Genomic DNA, 7,500 nt, shown 5'->3' with positions numbered 1-7,500 from the left:
CTAATCCCAAGAGTGATAGTCTCGCAGCTTTAAGGTTCATGCAATAGAAATTGTGCAAAAGAGAACTGAATCTAACAAAAAAATTTACAGGTTTTGTAAATAAAGGAAACAGGTAGAAATAGAAACAATTTTCAGAGAAGACCAGATAATGTGCCAGACAGATCTAGAAATTTCAGCCATAGGCAAAAAGGGAAACAAGACCCTAGGAATAATCATAAGAACAGTAATGGTAAATTTTTCCAAGCAAACAGAAATAGTAGATATAGCTCTCAACAATACAGGGGAAATCCAAACAATGGTAATCAGAATCAAAGTTCAAACGGGCCAACCCATAGTCAGAGTCCAGGAAATAATAAAACACAAAATAATAGACAGGAACAAAATTGTGCCAATTGTGGTTATTCCAATCATGCAACTCAAAATTGTAGGCGACCAAGATATTGTTCCAATTGTAATAGAACAGGTCACCTAACACAGAATTGTAGGTTTAATAATAATACAAACTATAATGCTCAAAGAAGTACGCCCCAAAATAATAATCAGACGCAGTGACAGTTACAGAAGGGGGTAGTACAAAAGACAGCTTCCTTACCAGTAGAAAATGAGAATGAAATAGTCACAGTAGGTAAGGAAGATACATTCAAGTTGCCTTTTGAAGGAAATAGAGTATTCTCAGTGAACGGTAAGGAAATATGCCAAGAAGATTTACTTATCATCCAAACAAGAATTAATGGTAAACAATGCTCAATGTTTTTAGATACAGGCAGTACAGTAAATATTATAGATAAACAAACATTAATAAAACATTTAGGCTTTGCAGATTCAGAAATACAAGGTCCTGGTAGAATTATAAGAGGAATAGCAGGAAAACAGATTAATGCTTTGGGTAATGTTACACTGGACATTGAGATTTTAAACAAAACTTTTAAGGAAGTGTTTGTAGTATTAGAAGAAAGATTTTATCCTACTCAAGCTCTGTTTTCATATAAAGCTATGAGGAGATGTAGAATAATGTTAGATTGTGGAGAAAATAAAATCAATTTGCAACGCAGAAAAAGAAAATGTTTGTTTTCAGCTAGAAGAAGGAAAGTCTTGCACAAATCTGATCAATTTATCCGAGATGACATCTTCTAGAGAAGCGAACATCCAGGAAACTAAGATGAATAATAATGCTACCCTGGGTAGCCCAGATTTAAAGGATAATAGTGAAATAAGTAGTAGAGTTAACAGTTTTGAAGAAATGTCATTAGCCAGGAATAATCCTATGATAGATTGTGCACAAATAAATAACATTAACAATGCAAGCCTTAATACTCAGAGCTCTGAACAAATTATCGCTTGTGAGCAAATTGATGAAGATGAATCACAGATTGATTACGAGCATTCAATAATAGATGATGATGAATCAGAGATTGATTGTACATATCTCATAATGGATGAAGGTAAAGAGGAAAAATATATCAATGAAGTCCTGTTATTGGGAAAAACAAATAAAACTGAATTAACCTCAACAATACTATTGGATGAAAGTTCAGATGAAACGGATGTATGTTATTTCTCAGAGATACACGATGAGGAAGAAATATGTTTAATTAGTACTGCAGATGACCATAATGTCAGATTTGTGCTTAACAGAGTAGTAGTTTTGTACCCGCAGACAAAGACTTGCATGAAACAGATGTAATGCTAACTAATGAAGACTTACCCGACTTTTTTAGGATGGACAATTCCCTAGTTCACATGAATGGTACTAATTGCGAGATGTACGTCAGAATTACTCTGACAAAAGGCTATTACTAAGGTCTGGTATAGAGTTTTGTACAGGAATTGTAGTGAATAATCCTTTACTAACACTAGGTGAAAAAGCATTCTCCTCTTGCACAGAACAAAGTTCATTGTTAGATAAAGAAGTAAATAAAACAGACTTTCCCCCGAATAAAGATAAATTACTACAGATATTGGAGAGGTATAGAAATGTCATTGCTTTAGAAGGAGATAAGTTAGGATGAACAGATACTTTGCAGCATAAGACTTTAATACAAGATGGAACTAAACCATTCTATATACCTAACTATAAGTTGCCAATAAGTCAAAGACCGATTGTAGATCAGTTAATCGACGAAATGAAGAATGGAGTAGTAGTACCTTCTAAATCACCATATAATTCACCTTTCTTGTTAGTTCCAAAGAAAGATGGCAGTTGGAGAATGGTAATACAGTGGTACCTCGAGATACGAAATTAATCCGTTCCGAGACGGCCTACGTATTATGAGTTTTTCGTAACTTGGAACACATTTTACATGTAAAATGGCTAATCCGTTCCAAGCCCTACAAAAACACCCCAGTAAATTATATTTCCAGGCCTAAAACACATGTTCTAGGGTTACGACGGAAGAAATATGACTCCAAAAAGGCAAAATACTGTACATACTTGAGTAATATTCAACTGCATGTAATGTTCAACCCCATTTTTACTGCATATATTAGGACTTTGGCATATGTCCCTTAGCAATAAGCCTAGCCTATGTTAGCAGTTGCTACTGTAGCCTAGTCTATGATTCTGACATCTAAACCTAAGAGCTAAAAGCTTAGAATATGCCAATAAAATGTATAAATAATCAGTATGTACTCATTTCAAATAATTATTAATTAATCATTAACTATAACACACAAACAAACAAAAAACAAACCTTCCAATCGATTGTTTACATTCAGCTCTTACCCGTCTTACGAGTATCGAACGAGCGCCAAGCAATCATTTTTCCTAGCACACAGTAAGCCATAAATTGTCATTAGTATCTCTCTTCAACTAATGAAACCACCAAACAGTATAATAACCATTCATTTCTATTCTTTATTCTATCTTTACCTAATGAAGATACCGAGTTATTGACAGCTATAATGAAACATGCGTATACGTAACGTAATAATAAAACAGAAGAAGAATTCTAAAAAATACGTAATATTTGTTGGCAGTCTGATTTATTTTATATTTTATATCTAATTCACAATTTTTTTATTAAAAGTATTGCATATACTCATTTCAAATAATTATTAAGTAACCATTAACTATAATAAACAAACAAAAAAAAGCTTCCAAACGTCTGTTTACATCCAGCACTTACGAGTATCGAACGATCGCCAAGCAATCACTTTTACACAGTAAGCCATAAATTTTCATTATCTCTCTTCAACTACTGAAACTACCAAACAGTATAATAACCATTCATTTCTATTCTTTATTCTATCTTTACCTAGTGTTTTTTTTTATTAAATGTATTGCATGAATACGTTTTTCAATTTACAGCAACCTTTTACCAATAGAACACTTAAAGCACAAGGGGTAGATGCTGACCAATAGGAGAGCAGGACCTTATGGGGTGACTAGCATCAGGAACCAATGGGAGAGCGGGAGGATGGTGGCGAGTTTACTTAGTTGGCGGCGCGGGAGTTTTTAAATTGTTCTCGGTGGTCTGGGCGAATCTCGGGACTTTACAGTAACAACCTTTCGTATCTTGAAAACTTTTCGTATGTAGAGCAGTAAAATTTTTCGCATTGGCTTTCATAAATTGGATTTTTCGTAAGTTCAGCCTTTCGTATCTCGAGGTACTACTGTAGATCATCGGAAATTAAATTCACACACCATCCCAGATAGAATGCCAATGCCTGTCATAAATGATATGTTAGCTCAATTAGTTGAGTAAAAATATTTACGTCATTAGACTTGCTCAGTGGATATTGGCAGGTACCCTTAGATGAAGAGTCCAAGCCTTTGACAGCTTTTAGTACTCATAAGGAAAATTTACAGTTTGAAGTCATGCCCTTTGCTCTTACATCAGCCCCATTAACCTTTACTCGATTGATGCTCCAAATCTTGGGAGATATAGAGGATGTTTCAATGTATCTAGATGATGTAGCAATTTCTAGTAAAGACTTGGATAGTCACTTTAAGACATTAGAAATAGTGTTAGAAAGACTGAGGAGCGCAGGATTAAAGATAAAAACTATTTGGGACATGTCACCAGTGAAAATGGACTGTGTATGCAGAAAGGTAAAATAAAGGCAATTGTAGCACATCCAGCTCCTAGTAACTTGAAAGCCTTGAGAAAATTCTTAGGAATGGTAGGTTATTACAGACCTTTTATTAATGATTTGCCACTATAGCCAAACTTTTAACAGATTCAACTAAAAAGGCAGAACATGAAAGGGCTTTCCAAACACACAAGGAAATGATGACAAGAAATCCAATTTTAGTTTTGCCAGATTTTTCAAAAGAATTTTACTTAGCCAGTGATGCTTCTAGTACAGGTGTAGGTGCAGTATTAAATAATGCAACAGAGGAAAACAAGAATGAGAGCAGTATATTATGCAAGTAGAGTTTTGAATGCTGCAGAAAGAAATTATAGCACTACCGAGCGAGAGTGCTTAGCTCTATATTGGGGATTACGAAAGTTCAGGCATATTTTGCTAGGACATAAAGTCAATGTGCTTACGGATCACAAACCTATTTGTGATTTATTTAAGAAAACCTTTCACAAAAAATATGAAATTTAACAGCTGGTTTATAAGTTTCTTAGAATTTGCCCCAGAGTTTAGGTATATACCAGGTAGATATAACACTATAGCAGATGCATTGTCAAGATCGCAAGAAGAGACTGAGAAACAAATCACAACTAATACCTTCTGCTTTAGTTGTCAGATCATAGATCTGGATTTGGAAAGAGTTCAGGTCGAACAACAAAAGGATGCTAACATTAGAAAAATAATGGGTAACTTGATGCAAAATGAGGATGATCAGTTTGAATTTCAGTTAATCAATGGAATTCTGTATACAACATCAGAACCGAATGCTTGTTCACGTTTATATGTACCTAACACACTAACCAAAGAAGTTTTAGAACTAACACACTAACCCAAGAAGTTTTAGAACTAGCACGCTCTTACAAGTTGTCAGGACATCCTGGAATAAAGAAAACATGTAGAACGGTCACATGTTTTGGCCTAATTGCAATGAAGATGCTAAGAGATCTGTAATGTACACAAAGGTAACGTAAATGTAAAGGCCCCTCTTGAGAAATATCCATCAGAATTAACTCTATTTCAAGTAGTTTCAATGGATTTTGTATGTCCATTTCCAAACACAACTAGAGGTAACCGTCAGATATTAGTTTTCTTAGATTACTTGACTAGATATGTTGAGATCATTCCAGTTAGAAATAGAGAAGCAACCACTGTAGCAGAAGCTCTGAAATCTAGAATAATTACTAGACATTCATATCCTCAAACACTATTATCTGATAATGCAGGCGAATTTACTAGTGACATTTTAAAGAAATTGTGTGTCTTATGAAATTAAAAATTGTCAGATTACAGCTTATAAACCAAGCTCTAATGGAGCAGTTGAGAGAACAAATCGTAAGATAAAGGATGTACTGAAAACTTTGGTGACTCCACAGACTGAAGATTGGGACTTAATTCTTGAAGACGTACAGTTTACCATTAATAACACTGTAAATGAATCTGTTGGAGAAATCCCACACTTTTTGTTATATGGCTATCAGAAAAGAATGTCAAATAATCTTTTAGACGATGCAACGCCACCCAGACATACTTATAATTACGAAGACTATGTTGCATGGAAGACAAGAAGGACTTTCGAGACAGTTAAAGGTACAAGGGCTCGATTAAAGGAGTTACATCAAAAGTCTAGTAAGTATTACAATCAGAAATCAACAGTTCCAGATTTAAAAATAGGGCAACAGGTATATGTGCTTAACCATAGAATTGAAGGACCCAATGTTAAAGTGAGTCCTAAATTTCAAGGTCCATATAGAGTAATAGAAAGGTTAAAGTTAAATAAATTTAAGCTAATGCATGAATCAACTTTAAATGAATTTGTTGCACATTGGAACCATATTAAAGTAGTAGATTCTGATATTTGGTCAGACCAATATTTAAAGGAATTTAAAGATTTAAAGGATTCAGGGAGTGAAGAAAACATTAACGTAAATGCTTCCCATACTTCATCAGCATCAGTGACTCCGAGATACAATTTAAGGAAAAGATAGGACCATGTGCAACAGTCTATAACATTGTTGTATAAGGTTTACGGCTTAGAATGTATTTTTGCAGGAAATGGATTTCACTATGGCTCATGGTGAATCATATCTTCATCTCCCTCTTGCAAATCAAGAAGGGAGCAATCTTAAAGAATCACGGTCAAGTAAAGATGATACACGATATTGCAGTGGTAAAGATTAACATAACAACCTGGATCGGCAACAGGAACAATTGAGGGAACTACTTAATGAACTTGAAAGTGTCATAGATAATTAACCAAAATGGTACCAACACAGTTTTGTTAATGAAACTCAGAAATGATATCAGCCAGGTTCTACCTAAGAGAATTAGAAAGCGTTCACTTCTTCCATTTATAGGTACAGCATTAAACACTTTGGTGTGGCCACTGATACTGATATAGATAAGGACAGAGCTAGAATAGAAAAGTTAGAAATGTGGCCAGTAGTAAATAAAAAGTCAATTGTTTTGAACCAGGACATGGTACATTTTGCATTGCAACAGAATTCTCTCCTTTTATTACTACTAAGTAACAAAGATTTTGATGAGTGTATCATGCTTGAAGCCAACAAGTTTGTTTGTAATATACAGAGTTTTTATGAGCCACTTAACAAGTTGTATTGCATAGATGATTCAATTAATGACAGAAATGGTGAGAATAACTATATGTCCCTTACAATCATGATTTCAAGGCTCAATACTGTATGATGAGTTAGTAGTGTTTTCACAAAATCAAGTAACAGCTAAAGTCACTTGCAACAATAATCAATCACAAATAATGTTTAATAACATCAAATCCTTTGCTACATCTTGTGAAGTAGAAGTAGTTATTTTGAATTATTTATAATACAAACCTACCATTTTTGCTACTTATACATTAAATTTATCCAGCCACATAAATCATTTTGAAAATGTTAAGAATTTCAAATTGTCCAAACTTGAGTTAGAGTCATTTAGCAAACTTGAAGAAGCTAACCATTTTTTCCTTGTGTACAAGACTGACATTTCACCCATCATGTCAATGGTAAATGTTATTTTGTTAGTAGTCACCATACTAGCTTTCATATGTATTGTCAGTGTTAGTTATTAACAAGCTCAACACTATTAAGACTTTGATTAATAATTTGCCTTCAGGTAACTGATGTTCTAACATTTGTTATACATATTGGCATTTGTGATTACTTTAAATATTGTATTTTTTATGCCAGTAGGTAGCCAAGTGATATGTTGAGCAGAAGAATTAAGAATAATTATGTTGGGAAATATTAGCTAGGAAAATCTACTGGTAGAGTTTTGGTAGACGAAGGCGAGAGAGAGGTAGAAAAGAAACGCAAACCAGGGTGTTTGAAAATTGAGACTCATAAAAACACAGGAGACACAACAAAAATCAATGATGCAAGCTGTAAAAAGTCAACTCTGACC

At 34.0% G+C, this 7,500-nt stretch overlaps 1 protein-coding gene across 1 annotated transcript in view; it reads right to left on the bottom strand.

Moving 5' to 3' along the window:
* The window catches only part of LOC135211378 (neural-cadherin-like), a 480,177-nt gene that overhangs the window by 257,210 nt on the left and 215,467 nt on the right, over positions 1-7,500 (bottom strand). The gene's annotated exons all lie outside the window — the stretch shown is intronic.

The sequence above is a fragment of the Macrobrachium nipponense genome, chromosome 4 (genome assembly GCF_015104395.2).
Source record: "Macrobrachium nipponense isolate FS-2020 chromosome 4, ASM1510439v2, whole genome shotgun sequence".
Classification (NCBI taxonomy): Eukaryota; Metazoa; Arthropoda; class Malacostraca; order Decapoda; family Palaemonidae; genus Macrobrachium; species Macrobrachium nipponense.
Note: the sequence above shows the minus strand (reverse complement) of the source record. Positions and strands in the feature narration are given on the sequence as shown.